This window comes from Ochotona curzoniae, unplaced genomic scaffold (genome assembly GCF_017591425.1).
Source record: "Ochotona curzoniae isolate NIBS_2020 unplaced genomic scaffold, NIBS_Ocur_1.0 patch14, whole genome shotgun sequence".
In the NCBI taxonomy this organism is placed as follows: Eukaryota; Metazoa; Chordata; class Mammalia; order Lagomorpha; family Ochotonidae; genus Ochotona; species Ochotona curzoniae.
Genome location: NW_024466684.1, coordinates 1,985,596 through 2,009,157, shown reverse-complemented (window position 1 = coordinate 2,009,157; position 23,562 = coordinate 1,985,596). Strand labels below are relative to the sequence as shown.

Here is a 23,562-nt window from a genome sequence, read left to right as displayed (position 1 = left end):
ATATATATACAGTGTGTCTAGGAAATAGATATAATAAGGCCCATTAAGTAGAAGTCCGGTAGCCTTTTGCATGCACCTGGAATGCTTCCTGACACCTGCAGTCAAGGAGGGGAGCTGACCAGATGTTGACATTCCCCAGCAGCAACTTGACAGGTGCAGTAAGAGCTTTACTTGGCTTGTGGCTGTAGGGAACTCAAGTCCAAGATCAGGCAGTCCCATGGTTTGGCCTCCCACAAGGGTAGTAGATGGCCCAGGGAAGACTGCAGGGGGAGCCAGGCAGCCAAGCCAGTGCCTGGAACCCACTCTGCAACAAGCACTACAGAGGGCCTTCAGCCCTCCCACTAGGCCCCACCCTCTAAGGGCTCCCCCAGGTCACCTTAGCATCACCCCCTGGTCCAAGCCTGTGCACATGGTGCCTGGGGACTGTGTGAGGTAAGAAGAGTGGAAAGGAAAGGCAGCAGTTGTTAGACCTGGAGCAGGAGGTGCTGATTCTTGTCCAGCATGGTCCTTTGGTGAGGTTTCACTGTTGTATCCTGATAATTTGTGTATTAAAAAAAATATGTGGATATCTTTTTTTTTTTAAAAAAAAGCACTTTAAAGTTGTCTATAAATGTGTGAGGATATTCAGAGAAATGTCCAGAAAGCCATTTGATCATCGACTATGGACCATGATGTAATGGTTCATCTCCAGTCTGTCCCCCAAGGGCCTCTGTAAAGGTACGGGGGTGGAGGGGAGGGGAGGATGGTGTGTGTGTGTGTGATGGACACACCTGTGTATGGTGTGTGAGTGAAATGGACATACCCGTGCCCCCACCACCTTCATCCACTAATTATCTGCATCACTGCTCTTCCCCTGGCCCTGCTCTCCTCCGCACACTGTCTGCTGACTGCCTAGCTCCTGACTGCATAACTAGGGAGTCGACTCAAGTGGCCCTGACCAGGCTGACACAATTGCCCCATCCAATAAACTCGCTCTGTGGCACCACCTTTGCCTCTTCTCCCACACCGATTGGTAGATGAGGTGCCAGGCTTCTGACTTCAGATCTGCTCAGCTCTGGCCGTTGTGAACCAGCAGATGGAACATCTTTGCCTCTGTCTTAACGTCTTGTCTTTGATCTCTGTATCTGTCTTTCCTTTTCTCCATAAATCCACATTTTCATTAAAAATAAATAAATCTAAAAAGAAAAAAAGTTACAGAGAGAGAAATCTTTCATGTGCTGGTTAACTTCCCAGATGCCTGTAACAGCCCGGGCTGGGCCAGGAGTCAGAGACTTCTTCCTGCTCGCTCACGTGGCTCAGGAGCCCAAACACATGGCCCACCCTTGTTGCTTTCCCAGGCCATAAACGGGAAGCTGAATTGGAAGTGGACAGCCAGGGCATGCATTTGGCATGTTAATGTCACAGGCCATACCTTAAAACGCCATGACCCCCTCCCCCTGTTCTGCCCCTTCTTGCTGAGCCCCAGGAACAGCATTAGCTGGGGCTTCAAGGTTTCCTTAGCTCCCTGTGCACATCGTGATCTCCCTAAGCCCCACCCCAGGGAGTGGGACTCCCTCACACCTTCCTGAATCCTTCCCCAGAAAAATAGAAGAACCCTCCCCAAATAATCTCAACTCCACAAGGGGCCAGCGGTCCCGTAGCAAGCCAGGACATCACATCAGGTCTGGTTTTGCAGGTTGTCAGGTGGCTTGGTGTACCCTGCTAGAATGGGCAGCAGTGGGAACCAAAGGATAGTCGGGACTCTGTGCCTGCCACCCCGACTGGTTATGCCCATGAACAGGGAGGCACTTCTGAAAGCAGAAGTGAGATTGAGGGACTCGTCCCTGACTTACCTGAACATGGTTTGAGCAGGTGGCTAGCTGCCTACAAGGGCCTGGGCCGGTATCCAGCCCAGATGGAGAGATCCATGGAGCAGGTGCACGTGGAACTATGAGCCCTCCCCAACCCCCAAATGTCCCCTCGCCACTGTCCCAGTCCACATCTTCTGGTCATGGATGTGCTCGGGAATCAACCCCCCCGGGAGTGTCTGGGCTCCTGGCACCTTGCCGCAAGAAGACAACTGTGCTTTGGCAGTGGGGTGTGCTCCATCTCTTCGTTCTACTTTCATCAAGGCTACAGGGTGTGGCACCCCAGCCTGTTGTGGCCAAGGGGGTCTGAACTATACTGCTCTGCCCTGGCAGGTGAGTCACAGGCAGAAGAGGGGTGCTGAGCTGGGCTGCTGTGCCCTGGCAGGTGGAGCATGGGCAGAGGAGCACTGAACTGGGCTGCTTTGCACAGGCAGGTGGGTTACTGCCAAATGGGAGCTGTGCAACTACAGCTGCAGCTGCACAAACATGCAGGTGTTCCCCATGCACTGCATCCAGCCTCTCTATAACACCACATAACAACAATGCAATACAACTACAACCACAACCACAACCAGCCCAAGAGCTGTTGGGGCTGCAACTGGGAACTGTGCCCTGGTCACTGGTGTGCTGACCCGTGGTTTCAGTTAAGTCCCCATCCCCAGGCTCTGGCAGGGGGTTCCCACCTGGCCATGGCCCATGGAGTCATTGGTCACCCATGGGGCAGCATCCATTCACATGCACAGTTGGTGCTACACAGGTGTACATGGTAGCATGTATGACATCCCTGCCCTGAGAGAGACCCCTCCTTGGTTAGCGCTATTGGGGTCTGGAATTGCAGGAGGTTGAGGGGGCATCAGATGGGCAGGGCCACTGTGAATGAGGAAGGCCCTGAGCTCATTTCAGAACACAAGATAAGCCTGCAAAGAGCTCAGAGCATGGAAGGCAAAGGGGCACGGCCTGGTGCTGCAAGGGAGTAATGAAGGTGGGCAGGTGGCGGTGGACTACAGAGATGCTCCAGGAGGCATAGGCCAAGCTGACAGCTGATGTGCAGGGGCCCCAAGACCAGTCTCAGGCTCCTTGATCTCCACTGGGACTCTCTGGCATCCTCCTCCCAGTCAGGTGTTTGAACGGAAAGACCATGGATCAGCAAAGGGAAAAGCAGGTGGAGTGAGGCGAGTGGGAAGCGGACCCAGCTTGCAGGTGTTCACTCCCACAGGGAGGGACTTACACAGGGCCACCACAAATAGTTCCTGGAATGTGGAATGCTGTGCAAAAGGGGGGATTTTATTCATCTTACATGAAAACTGCCTATTTTGAGAATACATGCTCTGGTTTCAACATCTTAGGGTGCCAAATAACTTGTCTTTTAAATTCCACTTTCCGTGAGCTTTCTGAAATGTGGCATTCTTGTAGAGGCAACACTTGTGGAGTGCTGCTCTGCAGAGCCTGGGAGTCCAGGTCTGCACTAGGAGAATCACAACTTTACCATGGATGGTCTTGCTGGCTGAAACCACAGGACAACTGCAAAAGCAGAAAGCCTTCATGCCGGGGAACCACCTCGGGCCAGTCGTGAAAACAGCCCCTTTCTGGGACTATGCCAGATGGGAGCCCCCCAGGCCTGCTGAGTCCACTCATCCCATACTTATGGCCCGTCTCCATCCTAGGGAGGCTGAAGGTGTGGGAGTGCTGAAGGGCCAGACTTGAAAGGTGGGGTTCCCTTTCCAGCCCAAGGCTCCTGGCGTGGGTTGGTGATTTCCCGCAGCCCACCCCACACACACACAGGGCAACTCCCCCTGGCATCTGGCCCCTCCAGCAGATGTGTACAAGGGGCCTCACAAAGTCCCTGGAAGATACCAATTATGCAAAACCTGCGCAGGAATTTCAGAAATTTTTTACACAAAAGCAAGTTTATATGCACTTCAATTTTCCACAAACTTTTTTTGTTTGTTTTTTTCTTTCCTTCTTTTTAGAAAATGCTTTATTTCAGTACTTTTCTGCTACTTCACATTTACAAGTTGTGTTGTTTATGTGGGTATGTGTTATGCATGGCTGTATTCACACATGCTAGGTTAACACTTTTGAAGTGCTCTTGTTTTAGTCTGTTTTTCCGTTGCTATACTGAAATATTTGAGGCTGTGTACATTATAAAGAAAATGGGTGGGTTTTTTTGTTTGTTTCTTTAGATTTTAGTTTTTATAAGATAGAGTTAGAGAAAGGAAGAGGGTCACAATGGCCAGGGCTGAGTCAGGCTGAAGCTGGGAGCCAGGAGCTTCAGCCGGGTGTCTCCTGTGGGTGCAGGGGCCCAAGTCCTTGGGCCACCTTGGGCTGTTCTCCTGGGCACTTTAGGGAGCTGAGATGGATAAGGGGAAGCCAGCAGTGGAGCTGGCACCCATATGGGATGCAAGTATAGGCAGCATCAACTTAACCTGCTTTGGGACAGTGTCAAACTCAGAAAAGAAATACATTCAGCTCACAATTCTGGAGGCGCAAGGGCCTGCTGCAGACATCAACCTGACTCTGGGGAGGGTCTCAGGGCAGGTGGTATTACAGCCCCAGTGTTTATGAACAGAGAAGGAAGCTGAGAGAGAGATGGGGAGGGAACAGCAGCAACCTCCCAAGAGGCCCCAGCCTTGATAGATGCCTCCGTTATCACCACACTGAAGACCAAGTGTCCTGCCTGTGGCTCCCACAAGCACCAGGCCACAGGCAGGCATCACACACCTGTGTTTAACAGCCATTGCTCAGAGGTGGACACGTGTGTTCTGTCTTTGGAGCCCAGGAGGTTGGGGTGGCCACCAAGAATGGGCAAGCTCTGACCTGCACTCTGCCCCTGGAGCCCACCCAGTCTCTTTTGTGTCACATTCAGAGGAGGTGAGGCAGGGCTGTCACAGCCTCTTCTCTCCAAGCTGAGGACCCTGCCTGAGAGATAAGCCCTGAACAGGGATTCTGCCTGTGACCTGTGGCAATGGCACCCAGAAGTGGCCAGTGCTTTGCCACATCTCAGAAGAAACTTTGGCATCTGCTGGGAGGAATGGCTCCAAGAGAGGAAGAACCTGCAGGCTTGGCCCTGCCCCATAAGACTCTCCTGTTGTCCCATCCATCCACTCCCAACCCCTGAAGTAGGCAGCAGCTGAGGCAAGGGCGCTGTGCAATGATTCGGGAAGATTTGACTCTTTCTGAAACTGGCTGTCCTCCTCATGCTGATCCAAAGCTAGGAGTCAGAGGCCTCTGGGTCTCCCACGTGGGTGCTGACCTCTCAGCCACATGACTGCTAGTGGCCACCAGGTGCCACACTCCAGGTCTCAGGGGCCCCAATGGCTGCATAGGGTGGGGTGAGGCCCACTGCCCCGTGTGCCCACCCCAGGAGGCAGCTTGGCTGCACAGGCCCCTGCAGCCCCAGTGTCCTTGGTGGCTTCTTCCTGGGACGCAGGCCCACACACAAGCTCACCTGTCTGCAACCCCACAGGGCAGACAAGTGCCTGGCACACAAGAGGACAGAGGGTGCTCCTGGCTCAGGGTTTCTCAGGGTTTGGGTGTCATATGGAACATGGTGCCTGTGCTATGGTCCTTGGGGTACTGGCGGCTGAGCACAGAACAAGCTCTGCTGATGTATGCACCCACGTGCCTGGCCTGACGCAGCCACCACAGACCCCAGCCTCAAGTGCTGGGCGACCACGAGCTGAGACCTGCACACTTCAGTCCAGGAAAGCCCATTGCCTGCCCCTTTCCAACAGCTTTATTCCTTCAAGCACTGGGCTCCTCAGAGAATGTTCGATTTCAGCCGGGGTGTCCCTGAGGACTGGTTCCGCTGTGTGGAGGAGACATCCCAGAAGCCTGGGTTTACCTGTCCTGGGGACTGCATCCAGGCACCCTCTGGGAACCTGGACATGGATGTGGAGAGGCCTTGCCTCACTCCTCATCCATCTGCTTCTCTTGGGCTTGGGTCCTGAGAGCTACTGCCAGGTGCCTCAGGCCCTTGGGTTTGGGCATTGGAGCACATGGAGAATGGGGTCCAGTGAGGGCTTGGGGGTTAGGGCGGAGAAGTGAAGGGCCTGGTATCCGCTTCTGCCAAGAATCCCTTGCCCAGCCCCACTGTTAGACTTTGGATGAGTGAGTCTCAGGCACCTGACCCAGGATTCCTGCTTGCAAGCCACTGTGCTGCATCTCTAGGCACTGCACCAGGCTCTCAGCTGTGTTGTCAGTGCAGGAGAGGGCAGGGCAGAGAAAGGCATCCACTAGAACTCCTCCCCTATAGAATCATCCTGGCAGGCTCTTGTGGTGTGCTGTAGCTGGTGAAGCACCACCTGGGAGGCTGACATTCCATAGGGGCTCCAGTTCCAGGCCCAGTTAATTCATTTCCAGTCTAGCTCCCTGCTAATGTGCCTGGGAAGGCAGAGGAAGATGGCTCAAGGCCTCGGACCCCTGAACCCATGACAGAAACCTGGAAGAAGCTTCTGGCTCCTGGCTCTGGGCTGGCCTGTTCCCACACTTGCAGCCATTTGGAGAGTGAGCCAGTGGATGGAAGCTCTGTCTCTCCTTCGTGCTCTCACTGTAACTCTGTCTTTCGAATGAATAAACACATTCTTTTCAAAAGTACAATGGTGTTGAACTTCCTCTGTCCCTCACTTATGCTACACATACAAGGACGTGCATCAAGTTCAAAAGTTTTGGAAAAGGTTTGGAAAACATTTTAATCTCCTTTTTCTAGAAGTTTAAGAAGGAGAAGCCTCTACATCTACATGGAACCATTTAAACATTGGGGTACAAAGCAGGGGCTGGAGGGGAAGAAGAGAGTCTCTTAGAAGCCCTACTTTAAAGGAGGGGCACCCCTCCCCCTCTATCCACCCATGACCCCAGAGAGTACAGATTTGGTGCCCAAGTGCCAGGTTGCTGGCTGTACTGGACCCTGATTCTTGGACATCTTTCCCCACCGCCCTTCCTGCCGCCCTGGAGGCAAGGGCACTGTCACCTCACCAGACCACAGAGCCCAGGACAGCATCCCAGGCACAGACACAAACAACCTGCACCTCTTGTGCCACTGTCACTGAAGACTCTGCACACTGTGGTTGGCAGCACCCATCCTACTGGGCAGTTCCTCGCCTCCTGGGGCTGCATCTCCCTGGGACAGGATTTTGTTCTGAGGCCCCGCAGCCTGCCCTGCACTGGGGCAGTCCCAGTGCAGGAGAAGGACAGGAGGCCGCCTTCCATGAAGCTGGAGAGAAGGGGAGATGGCTGGGTGAGGACATGAGGCTGTCACAGACAGTGGGGAAGCAAACTGGTGAATCGAGGGCATAGGGGTGGTGGCCCATAGCAAAAGAAAAAGTGGGGGGGAGCGGGTGAGTGAGGTAAGTGTCCAAAGTCATTCAAGATGTGGTGGAGACCAAGCACTCTGCGAGGAATCAGCTGGGCGTGAGCACTTGTAGGACCATCTTATTCAGGCATCAGAACACGCAGGCAGTGGTGTGGAATGGGGTCGCTGCAGCAGATGTCCGGAGCGAAGCCAAGTGCCAGCTCATGGCAGCTGTGTCCTGAAGAGGCCTCCTCACTTCACGTATCTCCTCCGGCTGTCAGCGTAGTCATCTGAAAGGGAGAGACTGTACTGAGTGCACAAGAAGATATCAGAGAGGTTGTGAGCACAAAGTTGGGGCCATACCACGGCCACGGCCAAGGCATCCAACCCCCACCAGGGTAGTCCCTGTTGAGGAGATCACGCCCGCCATGTGCACGCATGTGCAAGACTAACGCTGTCCATGAAGCTGGTGGACAGGAGACAGCTGGGAGAGGACATAGTGGCTGTCACAGACAGTAGGACAGCAGACCTGACTCAGAGGGCACAGTGGCTAAACAGAAGGGGAGCAGGTATCTAGGATAAGGGGACACAATTGGGACCTAGAGGGGTTCAAGTCATGACATGGCATCATGGGCACACTAAACACAGTGGGAGAAATCAGCCAGTGCTGAGAATTTATGTGGTATCTTGTTCAGGCATCAGAACACGTCAGCATGCGCCGGCATGAAATGGGGTCACTGCAGATGTCCGGAGCGAAGCCAGGTGCTGCTGGCCAGGGCCAGCTCACAGCAGCCATGTCCTGAAGAGGCCTCCTCGATTTGCGTATCTCGTCTGGCTGTCAACATAGTTGTCTGAAAGGGAGAGAGACAACACTGAGTGCACAAGAAGGTATCAGAGCGGTTGTGAACACAAAGCCGGGGCTGCACCAGGGCCACAGGCAAGGCCTCCAGTGCCCACCAGGGCAGTCCCTGTGGAGGAGAACATGCCCACCAAGTGCCCGCATGCGCAGGACTGATGTCTATGTGAGCAGCTCCCCAATGAGGAGCCCAGGATCTCACCCTCAGGGAAGCAGCACTGAGACAAGAACCCCCAGACCTGCAGTGTCTGCAGCCAACTCTGCATGCCTGTCTGGACAGAAGGACATCTCTACTCGGAAGGAGCACTAATGCCCACCCACTCACCCACAGGAGCTCTCAAACCCAGGCAAAGTCCCTGGAGACAGGAAATGACTGACAGCATGAGGTCAGCAAGAGGGAATGTGGGCCCTGAGAACAGACAAGGAAAACAAAACCCACTCACTGATGACAAGCCAACTGAAGTCAATCCGGAGAGAAAGGACAGTGTCTTTAGCAAAGGGATTTGGGAAAATAGGACCTAACTGTACAGAAGTATGCAAGAAGATCCCTACTACACACCTCATTCAAACCAAAAAGCAACTCTAAACTGCTCAAGGATCTTAAATTCCCTCAAATGACTAAATGGAAATATTTCAAGACATGGACATAGACAAACATGGGGTAAGACTCTGAAGCACAGGCAATTCAAGCAAACGGGGATTCCATCAGGCTAAGAAGTTTCTACACGGCAAAGGAAATTATCAGCAGTCAAGAGCTGCATCAGAGTGGAGCCACTGGGACTCAAACCGGTGCCTCCGTGGGGTGTAATGTGCTGAAGCACACTGCCGGCTCCCTTAAAGAAAATGGCCTACACTCATCCACAGAACATATCTACTAAGCACAGAGGGACTGAAGGGCAAAAGACAAAAAGGAAGCAAAAAAATAAAAACACAGAGACAAATCAATAGAAATTAATTTGCAAAAGAGAAAAGTGAAATCCAACAATGGCACTAATATACTGTTTGTGAAGGCATGAACAAGTCCAAGAGAAAGGCAGTGATTACACTTCTTTTGTAACACAATCATATGCCGTAAAGCAGCTAGAATCCAACATTTGACACAGCAGGTCAAGTCGCCACTTGCAGTGCTGTCACCCTGTAAGTGCACTGGTTCCTGTCCTGACTGCTCCACTTCTGTGCCAGCGCCACACTAACAGCCTGGGAAAAGCCAAGTGCTTGGGCCCTTTGCACCCATGGGGGAGATCCACATGGAACTTCTGCCTCCTGGCTTTATCCTGGCTCTGTCCTCACCATTGTGGTCATGTGAAAAGGAAATCAGCAGATGAAAGATTCAGGCTCACCCTCCACTCTCTAACTGACCTTCAAAGAAAGAAAGAAATGAATCCATCTTTTCTCTTTCAAAAGCAAATGTGCTAACATTTTAAGAAATGGGAATAAGCAGAGTCATCACACAGAGTAGCCACAGCAAACAAAATCACCCCAAATGTGTCCTGAGATGTTAAGAGATTGGAAGTCATAAAATGTGGATTTGAGAACTCAGCAGAATAAATTGACAATGAAAACCTCCAGAAAATCAGGGAAATCCCTAGTGTATGACAATTAAATGGTGTCTTTGTAAGCAGAGCAGAGAAAAATCATGAGAGAGGCCAGAAGATAGGCTGGAGTGAGGATAATGCAGCCTAGGCCAGCTACAGGGATGAGCTCACAGCACTGCCCACTGAGCTCCCTGCTGGTGCACCTGGGAAAGCCTGGGAAGACAGTCCAGGACCCTGAGGGTCCCCCTGACACCCACATGGGAGACCAAGGAGAGCTCCTGGTCCCTGGCTGGGGCCTGGTCCAGCCCAGGCCACTGTGGCCACTGTGCAGAGTGAGCTAGCAGGTGACAGATCTGAGTTTCTGTCTTGTTAACTCTGCCTTTCAAATGAATCAATCCTTCTTCACAAGTGACATTATCTGGAAAACCATTGGAGCATCAGCTGACCTTTGATCTCAGGACACTGTGCCTTTTCTGTGACCCCAACGAGCCTGTTCCTCCAGCACTTTCTGCCTCCCTTGCAGAGCGACACCACACCTGAGCAAAGCTCAGGCTCCTCTGTGCCTGCATCTGCCACACCTAGAGCCCAAACAAGAGGCAGACCCCCCACAGCCCATGGCTGTGAGTCCTTCTGGAACTCTCAGGTGATCATTACACTGTGGAGTGATCCATTTCTCAGGCTGCATGTCCCTGTGCACATGTGTGCTGGGTCAAAGGAAGCCAAAGCTGCCATGCATGGGTCAGAGAAGCAGGAAGAGGCATCCTGTTGGCTCAGGCTTGGAGAGGCTACCCAGGAAACCTGTCCCTCTGCTACCACTTGGGGCCCAGCCCTGCTGCCTCAAGCAACCAAGTGGTACCATGAAGCCCCTTGTGGGAGCTGACTATCTTTGGGGCCAGGCTGCTGGCTGGGAGTAGAGGGTATCCTGGGCTCCCCCTCAAATGCAGACTCAGGATGACCTTACACAACCCTCATCCCAGACACTAACTGGGGTCTCATGGCACAGTAAGGAGCCCTGGGCCCCAGGAAAGGACACCCAGGTCCTATGGCCTGGCCCAACAACGCAGGCTTCCTGGAGGAGCCCCAGAGTGGCCACCCCCAATGGACAGAGGCAAGAAGAGCAGGCCAGAGCCCTCTTCCTTCTGACCCCTGCACAAGGAGGAGGGCAGGTACCTGACAGGGAATGGGAAAGGGCCAGGGAGCAGGGGCATGCCGGACAGGGACCATGCTTACCACTCAGGACTGTGTTGATTCAGTAACTCACAACATGCCGTTCATCGTCTACTTCCTTGGCAGTGACTCTGCATCCAAGGTCGGGTGCCTCGGGCAGGATGAGTAGCTTTCGTCTCTTGCAGGGCCGCGGCAGCGGCAGAGTGGCCTTCCGCTTCTGGGGTCTGGATGGATCCCGCTCCAGTGCAGGAGGTTTCAGGAATTCAGTCTTCCCCACAGCAGTGCTTGCAGCCTTCTCCTGTGGGATGTGGCTGTGGAGCACCCTGGCTGCCTGGGCACTGACCAACTGGCCTTCCTCACAGGACTTGGCATGTGGTGCACCACCAGCTTGACCTGAAGCCTTCTGAGGGCTGATGGTGCGTTTCATACAGGAGGGGACCCTGTCCACCCAACCTGCATCAGGGGTCTTGGCCTGTGCTGTCTGGAGAGGTTTGCTCTCAGACTTCCCTTGTGGGATGTCCCTGTGGGCCACTCTGGTGGCAGGGGTGACCCCCTGAGGGCGTACCCTGGGGGTCTTGGCCTGTGATTCATTGACTGGAGCTTGGGCCCTGATTGCTCTGATCACCCAGGGCACCTTGGTGGAGCTGTGGGAGCTGGTGCTGGGGTTGCACTTGGTGAAAGTCACCCTGAGGGGGAACTCGGGTTCCCTGCTCTGTCTTTCAGGATTTGGGGTTCTTCTCAGAGGCCCAGGCTTGGGCACAAAGGAAGCTAGGACCCCATTGACACGAAGGCGCCTAAAGGCAGAACGGGCACTGCCACTGTCCTGGGTGTGGTAATCCTGTGTATCTTGTCCATCTTGTGATTCATTGTCTGGAGCTTGGGTCCTGATTGCTCTGATCACCCAGGGCACCTTGGTGGAGCTGTGGGAGCTGGTGCTGGGGTTGCACTTGGTGAAAGTCACCCTGAGGGGGAACTCGGGTTCCCTGCTCTGTCTTTCAGGATCTGGGGTTCTTCTCAGAGGCCCAGGCTTGGGCACAAAGGAAGCCAGGACCCCATTGACACGAAGGCGCCTAAAGGCAGAACGGGCACTGCCACTGTCCTGGGTGTGGTAATCCTGTGTGTCTTGTCCATCTTGTGATTCATTGTCTGGAGCTTGGGTCCTGATTGCTCTGATCACCCAGGGCACCTTGGTGGAGCTGTGGGAGCTGGTGCTGGGGTTGCACTTGGTGAAAGTCACCCTGAGGGGGAACTTGGGTTCCCTGCTCTGTCTTTCAGGATCTGGGGTTCTTCTCAGAGGCCCAGGCTTGGGCACAAAGGAAGCCAGGACCCCATTGACACGAAGGCGCCTAAAGGCAGAACGGGCACTGCCACTGTCCTGGGTGTGGTAATCCTGTGTATCCTGTCCATCTTGGACTGTGGGGTTGCCCCCAGGCTTTGGTGCTGCCTCATTGCTGTCTGTATGGAAGTTCTCCTCAGAGGTGCCGCCTATTGCTGCCCTCTGGTGACCCGAAGCTAGGCGGCGGGCCAGTGGAACCCATAAGGAATGCAGCACCTTCCCCAGAGTCTGTTGCAGACCTTGCTGCAGCATCTGTGGCAGTTTTGAGAGGAGTGCCAGGTGACCATTGTCACCAGCCATCTTGGGCAGCTTGAGGCCCAAGGACCGGGGGGCACGGCCGTGAAGCAATCTGGAAGCAGGGTATCCAAGCAGTTGATGTTCCTTGCGGGACTTGGCCTGTGGCACCTGGGTGGGTGACCATGAACCCTGCTGTGTGATGTACCTACATTCCAATGAGGAAAGGAACCTGTCCTCCCAGCCTAGCTCAGGGCTCTTTGCTTTTCTTAGGCCATATCCGGGGATCTTGGTGTATGCTGTTTGGAGATGTTGGCCCGCAGCCTTTCCTTGTGGGATGCCCCAGTGGGGCACACTGGGAGTTGGGATACCCCATTGAGGGTATTCCTTAGTGGTCTTGGCCTGTGATGCCCTGACCGGAGCTTGGGTCCTGATTGCTGAGAGCCTCCAGGGCCCCTTGGTGGAGCTGTAGGAGCTGGTGCTGGGGTTGGACTTGGTGCAGGTCACCCTGAAGGGGGACTCAGGTTCCCTCTTCTGACTCTCAGGTTTTGGGGTTCTTCTCAGAGGCTCAGACCCGGGCACAAAGGAAGCCAGGTCCACTTTGTCATGCAGGCGCCTAAAGCCTGGCAAGGTGCTGCCCCTGGGGATATCACTGTGTGGTGCCCTGGAGGCTTGGGCACCAACCAGCCAGCCTGTCTCATGGGTTTTGGCATCTGGCTCCTGGGTGGGTTTGGCAGCAGCTTTCTCCTGCGTGGTGTCCCTATGTTCTGTGGAGTCAGGTACTCTCTCTTGTGTGGCTTCCATGGAAATCTTTGCTCCCTGAGAGACTTCCTTGGGGATGTTTGCAAGTGACACCCAGGCATATTTGCCTGCAGCCTTCCTCCTGCGGATGTCCCTGTGCGGCCCCTCAGAGGTGGTGGAGCCAACTAGCAGGCCTTCCCTGGGGGTCTCAGCCTGTGACGCCCGGGTGGGTGTGCCAGCAGCCTTCTGCACACTGTTGCTGTGTACTGCAGAGCTGGAGATTCTGTCATGCCAGCCTTCCACAGGGGTCGTTGTTTCCTGAGACCTTTTTTCAGAGGTCTGTTCAAGTGGTGTTGAGACAGAAACACCAGCAGTTTTATTCTCCTCCTGGGGCACCAAAGAGGCTGCAGCACCAGTGAGCAGGAATTGCTCAGGAGTGTTATCAAGTGGTGCAGAGATCAATTGGCCCACAGACTTTTCATGTGGGATGTTGCCGTGTGTAATTGAGGGAGGGGAGCTGGATTGTGTGCCAGCATTGGGGAACAAGACATGTGTCCTGGCAGGTTCGAAAGCATCGTTTGTCGTGACCTGGATATTGCACTGTGGTGTATTGGAGGCTGGAGTTGCAGACTGTGGGGCTTCCTCAGGGATGTCGACAAAGGGTGCCAAGGAACAGTTATCCACAATTGTGTCCTTTGGCACGTAGCTTTTTTCAGAAGAGACCGTGGAACTAGCCTTGGAGAGTTTCTGGAATTCCTGTCCGTGAGGTGCATGGGCGAGGTCACCCACCACTGCCTTGTCAACCTGAATGCTGCTGTGCAGCACAGTGGTGGCTGGGGTCCCAGCCCGTGGGCCTACGTCAGGTGTCATGGCCTGTGGCACTACGCCAGGAGCTCCCTCAGCCTTCTCCTGTGGGATGTTGCTCTTATCTGAAGAGGCGTTGCCGCTTTCATCCTGGCCTTGTGCGATGGTCACTGCTTCTTCGGGACCTCCCTCTGAGATGTCAGCAAACGGTGCCAAGGACCAGTCATCCACAATTGTGTCCTGTGGCACGTGGCTTTTTTTAGCAGAGACCACGACACTGGCCTCTGAGACTTTGCCGATTTTCTTGTTCTGGGGTCCACAGGTGAGTTTACCAGTTGCCTGCTTCTTAGACTGAGTGTTCTTGTGCAGGGTAGTGGAGGCTGTGGTGCCAGGCTGCAGTTTCTCCTGGGGATGCTCGGCCTGTGGTGCCAGGCCAGAGGCACCTGTAGTCTCAGCATGGGCAATAGAGCTGTGCCCGGGGCATGTGGGGAGTCTTGCTGGCAGGCCTTCCAGGGTGTTGCTTTCTGCCTGCGAGCCTTCCTCAGGAGTCTTCATGAGAGGTGCTGAGGCAGAGATGCCAACACTGTTCCTATTGGTGTCTCTGTGCCACTTCCGGGACACAGGGCCACTGGTCCTCGGGTGTTTCTCAGGTGACTTGTCAATAGACAGCTTGGCGAGTTTGTCCACCATCTGCTGGTACACAGTGTTGCTGAGCTTGCTGGATTTGGGGGCTCCGACCTGTGTGCCTGAGTTGTGCACATGTTGTGTCAAGGAAGGTGAGCCCATGACCTTCCTCTTGGGCATGGCCCAATACGGGTCTTGAGAAGTGGGAGATTTGTCTTGGCCTCCCTCAGACAGTTCTGCGTGTTGTGCCATACATGCATATTCAGCCGCAGCCTTTCTCTTCTGCCTTCTGTCCCTGTGCAATACCTTGGAGTCTGGGACACCAGCCTGCAGGTGTTTGCCGGGTGTCTTGACCTGTGGCTGCAGAGCAGGGGTTGCCACTGACTTCCCCTGCAGGATTTTGCTGTCTTGTGGAGAGGTGTAAGCCCTTTCTTCCTGGCCTTGCAGGGAGGTCTTTTTTTCCTGCAGGCCTTGGTCGAGGGTGTCTGAAAATGGTGCCAAGGACCAGTCATCCGCAACTGTCTTCTGTGGTGCGTGGTTGCTTTCCACGGAGACCGTGGAACTGGCCTTGGAGAGTTTCTGGAATTCCTGTCCGTGAGGTGCATGGGCGAGGTCACCCACCACTGCCTTGTCAACCTGAATGCTGCTGTGCAGCACAGTGGTGGCTGGGGTCCCAGCCCGTGGGCCTACGTCAGGTGTCATGGCCTGTGGCACTACGCCAGGAGCTCCCTCAGCCTTCTCCTGTGGGATGTTGCTCTTATCTGAAGAGGCGTTGCCGCTTTCATCCTGGCCTTGTGCGATGGTCACTGCTTCTTCGGGACCTCCCTCTGAGATGTCAGCAAACGGTGCCAAGGACCAGTCATCCACAATTGTGTCCTGCGGCACGTAGCTTTTTTCAGAAGAGACCGTGACACTGGCCTCTGAGACTTTGCCGGTTTTCTTGTTCTGGGGTCCACAGGTGAGTTTACCAGTTGCCTGCTTCTTAGACTGAGTGTTCTTGTGCAGGGCAGTGGAGGCTGCGGTGCCAGGCTGCAGTTTCTCCTGGGGATGCTCGGCCTGTGGTGCCAGGCCAGAGGCACCTGTAGTCTCAGCATGGGCAATAGAGCTGTGCCCGGGGCATGTGGGGAGCCTTGCTGGCAGGCCTTCCAGGGTGTTGCTTTCTGCCTGCGAGCCTTCCTCAGGAGTCTTCATGAGAGGTGCTGAGGCAGAGATGCCAACACTGTTCCTGTTTCTGTTGGTGTCTCTGTGCCACTCCCTGGACGCAGGGCCACTGGTCCTCGGGTGTTTCTCAGGTGACTTGTCAATAGACAGCTTGGCGAGTTTGTCCACCATCTGCTGGTACACAGTGTTGCTGAGCTTGCTGGATTTGGGGGCTCCGACCTGTGTGCCTGAGTTGTGCACGTGTTGTGCCAAGGAAGGTGAGCCCATGACCTTCCTCTTGGGCATGGCCCAATACGGGTCTTGAGAAGTGGGAGATTTGTCTTGGCCTCCCTCAGACAGTTCTGCATGTTGTGCCATACATGCATATTCAGCCGCAGCCTTTCTCTTCTGCCTGCCTTCCCTGTGTAATGATCTAGACTCTGGAACTCCAGGCTGCAGGTTTTTGCTAGGTGTTTTGGCCTGTGGAATCATAAAAGGAGTTGCCACAGACTTCCCCTGTGAGATTGTTTTGTATCTTGAAGAGTTGTATTCCCTGGTTTCTACGACACCATCCTGTGGCGCTATGTCAGCTGTCATTGCTTGTGTTTTGCTGGCAGGAATTCCCACACTTTTCTGGGAGTTTTTCTTGATCATCTTGGAGTGGAATGCTTTTTCTTCCTTAACTTTCAGGGGGGTTGTTATTCCCTGCATGTCTTTATTAGTGGTCCTGATATGTGGTGCTGTGGCAGGAACGCCAATAACATTCCTCTTCTGATGTATCCAGCTGTGGGTTTTTTCCTTGGTGTGTGTGCTTGCTGGCAGGCCTTTATTAGGGTTCTTGTCATGTTGTCCACTGGTGGGTTTAGCTGCAGAGCTCTCCAGCAGTATTTTAATAAGTGCTGCTGTAAAGACTCTGGTGCGAGAAACCTGAACTCTTTTGCAGGTCTTGTCATGTAGTCTACCACCATGTTCGCCCTCAGCCTTCTGTTGGTTGTTGCAGGGCTCAGTAGAGGAGGGGACCCTGTCCTCCTGCCCATCTCCAGAGGTGTTGGCATGTGGTGTTTGGAGAGGTTTGCCCTCAGCCTTGGCCTCTGGGATATCCCTGTGGGGCACCCTGGAGGCTACAGTGACCCCCTGAGTGCGTTCCTTAGTGGTCTTGGCCTGTGATGCCCTGACCGGAGCTTGGGTCCTGATTGCTGAGAGCCTCCAGGGCCCCTTGGTGGAGCTGTAGGAGCTGGTGCTGGGGTTGGACTTGGTGCAGGTCATCCTGAAGGGGAACTCGGGTTCCCTCTTCTGTCTCTCAGGTTTTGGGGTTCTTCTCAGAGGCTCAGACCCGGGCACAAAGGAAGCCAGGTCCACTTTGTCATGCAGGTGCCTAAAGCCTGATGAGGTGCTGCCCCTGGGGATATCACTGTGTGGTGCCCTGGAGGCTTGGGCACCAACCAGCCAGCCTGTCTCATGGGTTTTGGCATCTGGCTCCTGGGTGGGTTTGGCAGCAGCTTTCTCCTGCGTGGTGTCCCTATGTTCTGTGGAGTCAGGTACTCTCTCTTGTGTGGCTTCCATGGAAATCTTTGCTCCCTGAGAGACTTCCTTGGGGATGTTTGCAAGTGACTCCCAGGCATATTTGCCTGCAGCCTTCCTCCTGCTGATGTCGCTGTGCGGCCCCTCAGAGGTGGTGGAGCCAACTAGCAGGCCTTCCCTGGGGGTCTCGGCCTGTGACGCCCGGGTGGGTGTGCCAGCAGCCTTCTGCACACTGTTGCTGTGTACTGCAGAGCTGGAGATTCTGTCATGCCAGCCTTCCACAGGGGTCGTTGTTTCCTGAGACCTTTTTTCAGAGGTCTGTTCAAGTGGTGTTGAGACAGAAACACCAGCAGTTTTATTCTCCTCCTGGGGCACCAAAGAGGCTGCAGCACCAGTGAGCAGGAATTGCTCAGGAGTGTTATCAAGTGGTGCAGAGATCAATTGGCCCACAGACTTTTCATGTGGGATGTTGCCGTGTGTAATTGAGGGAGGGGAGCTGGACTGTGTGCCAGCATTGGGGAACAAGACATGTGTCCTGGCAGGTTCGAAAGCACCGTTTGTCGTAACCTGGATATTGCACTGTGGTGTATTGGAGGCTGGAGTTGCAGACTGTGGGGCTTCCTCAGGGATGTCGACAAATGGTGCCAAGGGACAGTTATCCACAATTGTGTCCTGTGGCACGTAGCTTTTTTCAAGAGAGACTGTGGAACTAGCCTCTGAGACTTTGCCGGTTTTCTTGTTCTGGGGTCCACAGGTGAGTTTACCAGTTGCCTGCTTCTTAGACTGAGTGTTCTTGTGCAGGGCAGTGGAGGCTGTGGTGCCAGGCTGCAGTTTCTCCTGGGGATGCTCGGCCTGTGGTGCCAGGCCAGAGGCACCTGTAGTCTCAGCATGGGCAATAGAGCTGTGCCCGGGGCATGTGGGGAGCCTTGCTGACAGGCCTTCCAGGGTGTTGCTTTCTGCCTGCGAGCCTTCCTCAGGAGTCTTCATGAGAGGTGCTGAGGCAGAGATGCCAACACTGTTCCTGTTTCTGTTGGTGTCTCTGTGCCACTCCCTGGACGCAGGGCCACTGGTCCTCGGGTGTTTCTCAGGTGATTTGGCAATAGACAGCTTGGCGAGTTTGTCCACCATCTGCTGGTACACAGTGTTGCTGAGCTTGCTGGATTTGGGGACTCCGACCTGTGTGCCTGAGTTGTGCACGTGTTGTGCCAAGGAAGGTGAGCCCATGACCTTCCTCTTGGGCATGGCCCAATACGGGTCTTGAGAAGTGGGAGATTTGTCTTGGCCTCCCTCAGACAGTTCTGCGTGTTGTGCCATACATGCATATTCAGCCACAACCTTTCCCTCCTGTCTGCTATCCTTGTGGAATACCTTAGATTCTGGGACACCAGCCTGCAGGTGTTTGCCGGGTGACTTGGCCTGTGGCTCCAGAGCCGGGGTTGCCACAGACTTCCCCTGTGAGATTGTTTTGTATCCTGAAGAGATGTATTCCTTCTTGGTTGGGAGACCATTCTCTGGCCTTGTCTCAGTGGTTAGTGGATATGTTTTCTGGGCTGGAGTTCCCACACTTTTCTGGGATGTTTTTCTGAGCATCTTGGAGTGGAATGCTTTTTCTTCATATTCTTTCAGAAGGGTTATTACTCCCTGCACATCTTCATTTCTGGTCTTCACTTGTGGGGCTGTGGCAGGGGCTCCTATAGCATTCCTCTTCTCATCAATCAACCCGTGGGTTGCTTCCTCGGTGCGTGTGCTTGCTGGCAGGCCTTTGTCAGGGTTCTTGTCATGTTGTCCACTGGTGGGTTTAGCTGCAGAGCTCTCCAGCAGTCTGCTGCTCTTGGTTGCTCTGAAGCCGCTGGTGCCAGCCACCTGACCTTTTTTGCAGGTCTTGTCACGTAGTCTACCACCATGTTCGCCCTCAGCCTTCTGTTGGTTGTTGCAGGGCTCAGTAGAGGAGGGGACCCTGTCCTCCTGCCCATCTCCAGAAGTGTTGGCATGTGGTGTTTGGAGAGGTTTGCCCTCAGCCTTGGCCTCTGGGATATCCCTGTGGGGCACCCTGGAGGCTACAGTGACCCCCTGAGTGCGTTCCTTAGTGGTCTTGGCCTGTGATGCCTTGACCGGAGCTTGGGTCCTGATTGCTGAGAGCCTCCAGGGCCCCTTGGTGGAGCTGTAGGAGCTGGTACTGGCGTTGGACTTGGTGCAGGTCACCCTGAAGGGAAACTCGGGTGCCATCCTCTGTCTCTCGGGTTTTGGGGTTCTTCTCAGAGGCCCAGACCTGGGCACAAAGGAAGCCATGCCATCTTTTACATGCAGGTACCTATAGGCCGAGGAGGTTCTGCCACTGGGGATGTTCCTGTGAAGCGCTCTGTAGACTGAGGCCCTGAGCAGCCGACCGTCCTTGCATGTCTTGGTCCGTGGCACATTGGTATTTTGTCTGGCTGGCTTCTGTGAGATGTTCCTATGATCCATGCAAGAGTGGACTCTGTTGATTTGGCCTTCCTTGGGGGTCTTGTTCTGTTGCTTCCATGCAGGTTTGGCCCAACCAACAGCCTTCTTTTGTAGGATGTTCCTGTGGGCAAACCTGGTGGCAGGGATGCCCACCTGAGGGCGTTTCTTGAGGATCTTGCCCTGTGATGCCTTGACTGGAGCTCGGGACCCGATTGCCCTGAGTAGCCAGGTCTCCACGTTGGAACTGTAGGAGCTGGTGAGGGTGTTGTGCTGGGTGTATGTCACCCTGAAGGGGCATTCGGGTTCCCTCCTCCATCTCTCAGGATTTGTAGTCTTCCTCAGAGGCCCTGGCTTGGGAACAAAGGAATCCAGGCCCCTATTGACGCTCAGGTGACTGACAGCAGAAGGGGCCCTGCCACTGGCCTGGGAGCTACTGTCCTGTGTGTCCTGCTCATTTGAGCCTATGGGGCTGCCCCTGGGCTTGAATGCCCTCTCATTGCTGCTTGTAGGGCCCCTCTCCTCTGGGGCACGGCCTGATACTGCCCTCTGCTGAACCCAAGCCAGGGGCCGGGCCAGTGGGGCCCATAGATAATGCAGCAACTTCCACAGGGCCTGCTGCAGACCTTGATGCAGCGCTTGGGGCACTGCTGCAAGGAGTGCCAGGCATCCCCTGGCAGCAGCCATCCTGAGCAACGCAAGGCCTGCCTCTCCAGGTCCAGCGGGTGCGACCTGGGGTGGCAGCAGCTGCTTCCTCTGAGGACCACCTCAGAGGAGAAGGTTGGAAATGAGCCCATTGAGGGCTGAGCCCTCAGAAAGCAAGAGGCTCCCCGCCTTGCGGGGTGGGAGCCCCTGCCGCTGGCGGCGGGGGAAGCCTCTGAGAGCTTCCCCCGCCCGCCTGTGGACTCAGTTCAGAGAGCAGATGGGTCTGGGGAGCAGGACTCTGGGTGTGGGGAGTAGGGTACTGGGTGTGGGGAGTAGGGTACTGGGTGTGGGGTTGATTGGTCCGAGGGGCTGGGCCCCTACCGGGGTCAAGCTGCACTGAATGCCGGGGTTCCTTCCTTGGTCCTGAAGGTGCACGGCGGCGCTCAGTGTGGGGGGTGCGTTCGACACTCTTGGGAGCTCCGAGACGTTTCCGTTGGAGTGTTGAGGGCGGCGCGAGCACGGAGCGAGGCGGGTGGGCCGCGGGGCGGAACTGGCGCGCCTGGGGCGCGTGGGGAACCCGCTGCCGCCCGTGGTCGTGACAGCGAAGGGCCCTGGCTGCTGTGGGGCGCTGGTGGCTTGACGTGCTGGACAGGGGCGGCCGCGCCTTCCCCTCAGGCCAGGGTTCCCCACTGAGATCCAGAGCACAGAACTGCTTCTCTCTGTGCCTTGGCCCTTGACTGCACCCTGCATTTCGCCAAGTGACATGGGGACCTTGCTCCAGCCCTCCTGGCCTGCAGTGAGCTGGGCTTCACCCTGTCTCCTGCCCTGGCACCTGCCCATGCAGCCCCACTCCTGGGGATTCAAAGGCCTTTGGAGGACCAAGGCAGACCTCATGCTTTCTACCCGCTTCCGGCTTCATTCTCTGCTTCCTGTCCACTGGGTCCATTGTGTGCTTTCCCGCAGGGAGGCCTCCCAGAGCTGTGGAAACCAGGGAGGGCATCCTCAGGCCAGGTTTCTTGCGTGCAGGCATGGGATGCAGGCAAGAGAGCAGTGAGCCTAGCTTCCTCATTCAGCTCAGTGCTTTCCACACTGCCTTGGGCACTGGGCAATGTGCTTCCTGGGTAGCTGCTAGGAGTCCCAGGACCGACCAGAGAAGCAGCAGCGGTGTGGCCAGCCCATGTCTGCTCTTCTGCTCCTGGAATTCTGGCTGCAAGCAGAGGAGCTGGGTATTCTGCCTGGGACAGGGTGGACCAAGCAGGCCTTCAGGCTGAGGGAAGGGAAGGCAGCTCCTTGGGCCATAGCAAGAGGACCACCAAGTAAAGTCCTTCTCTGTGGCTCTTTCCCACTTGGGACTGAGAAGCATTTCACTTGTAGAACAACAAAGAAGTGCCAGAAGCTTGCTGTGGGATAGCTGATTGAACACTCCTATTCACACACTTACACACTCAATTGTGATGTTACTGTTGTAATGATTTTTTTTTAAAGATTTATTTTTATTATTTTTTTATTGGAAAGTTCGATGCACAGAGAGGAGAGACAGAGAGAAAGATCTGCCATCCGATGATTCACTGCCCAAGTGAGCGCAATGGCCGATGCTATGCCGATCCGAAGCCAGGAGCCTCTTCAGGGTCTCCCACACGGGTGCAGGGTCCCAAAGCTTTGGGCCGTCCTCAACTGCTTTCCCAGGCCACAGGCAGGGAGCTGGAAGGGAAGCGGGGCTGCCTGGATAGAACCGACGCCCATATGGGATCCCGGGCGTGCAAGGCAGGGACCTTAACCACTGTGCCACCGAGCCGGGCCCCACCAGCCCAATTTTATAAAAATACTTCACGAGGTCTAAAAAAAAAAAAAAAGAGAGAGAGAGAGAGAAAACATGTACAATTACCACATGCGCTAGCAGAACAATAAAATGCATTGAGTAGAAGCAGCATTTTTTTTTTAAGATTTATTTATTTTTTGAAAAGTCAGATATACAGAGAGGAGAGACAGAGAGCAAGATATTCTGTCCCATGATTCACTCCCCAAGTGAGCGCAATGGCCGATGCTATGCCGATCTGAAGCCAGGATCCAGGAACTTCTTCCGGGTCTCCCACACAGGTGCAGAGTCCCAAAGCTTTGGGCTGTCCTCGACTGCTTTCCCAGTCAACAAGCAGGCAGCTGGGTGGGAATTGGAGCTGCTGGGAAGTGGAGCTGCTGGGAAATGGAGCTGCTGGGTGGGAAGTGGAGCCTGCCATGGGGAGTTTGCTTTACTGAAAATTTCCATAGATTTCTCAGAAACGACCAAGGGTGCAGAAAACAGAAAATTCAAAAAAACAACTTTTTTTCGGGGGGGTGGGAGTCAGATAATACAGAGAAGAACAGAGACACGCAGAAAGATCTCCCATCCATTGATTCATTCCTCAAGCAGCTGCAACAGCCAGAGCTGAGCAGATCCAAAGCCAGGAGCCAAGAGCCTCCTCTGAGTCTCCCAGGCAGACGCAGGGTCCCAAGGCTTTGAGCAGTATCCAACTGCCTTCCCAGGCTGCAAGCAGGGAGCTGGATTGGAAGCGGGGCTGCTGGGATGTGAATTGTCACCGGTATGTGATCCTGGCACATGCAAGACAAGGACTTTACCTGTTAGACTGCCACACCAGGCCCCCAAAAGAACAACCTTTTAAAACTGATGCAGTAAGTCCTTACACAAAACTCGTATCACTGATATTTATGTGTTTGTGTGAGTCTTTAAACCTATACTTTCTTCTTTATTCAAATTCAGAATGAACTGTTTTATATTGCTGATTATTTTCATTGACTTGAAGGGCAGAGAGAGACAAAGATATCTCCTGCTTGCTGATTAATTCCCCAGAGTGGGTGTAGCCAAAGCCAGGAACCTGGAAGTCCCTCTGAATTTCCCACAGGGGTTGCAGCTGTCCAAGCACCTGAACCATCATCCATTGCCTCCCAGGATGCCTTGGTAAGAAGCTGAATCAAAAGAGGAGTAGCGGGGACTCCAGTGGGACTCTCGAGATGGGATGCAGGCATCTCAATGGTGGCTTCACTTGCTGCACCAAAACAAACCTTTGCTTGATAGTGACTTAAGGGCAATATCCTAAAACATGATAGGATTTGCCAGTGTATATAAGAATTGCCATTTCAACTAACCTGTATTAGATTCTTTAAGATGTAAATCAATTCTACAAAAAATGAAAACACATTTTTAATGTTAAGTTGGTGTGAAAAGGAAAAAAAAAAAACAGTAGACAAGTTGAATGAGGCAGTTTTTTAAAAAGGAAGAAGCACCAGCTCTAAGACCTCAGCACACTCTTTGTGGAAAGCAAAGAGAAGGGAGGAACAAAAACAGCTTCACCTGCTTGTTACAAAGTTGCCTGTCTTCCTGGAAACTT

General features: G+C 54.2%; 1 pseudogene; it reads left to right on the top strand.

Moving 5' to 3' along the window:
• Window positions 1-23,562, top strand: part of LOC121166446 — a 1,182,205-nt pseudogene that overhangs the window by 333,847 nt on the left and 824,796 nt on the right.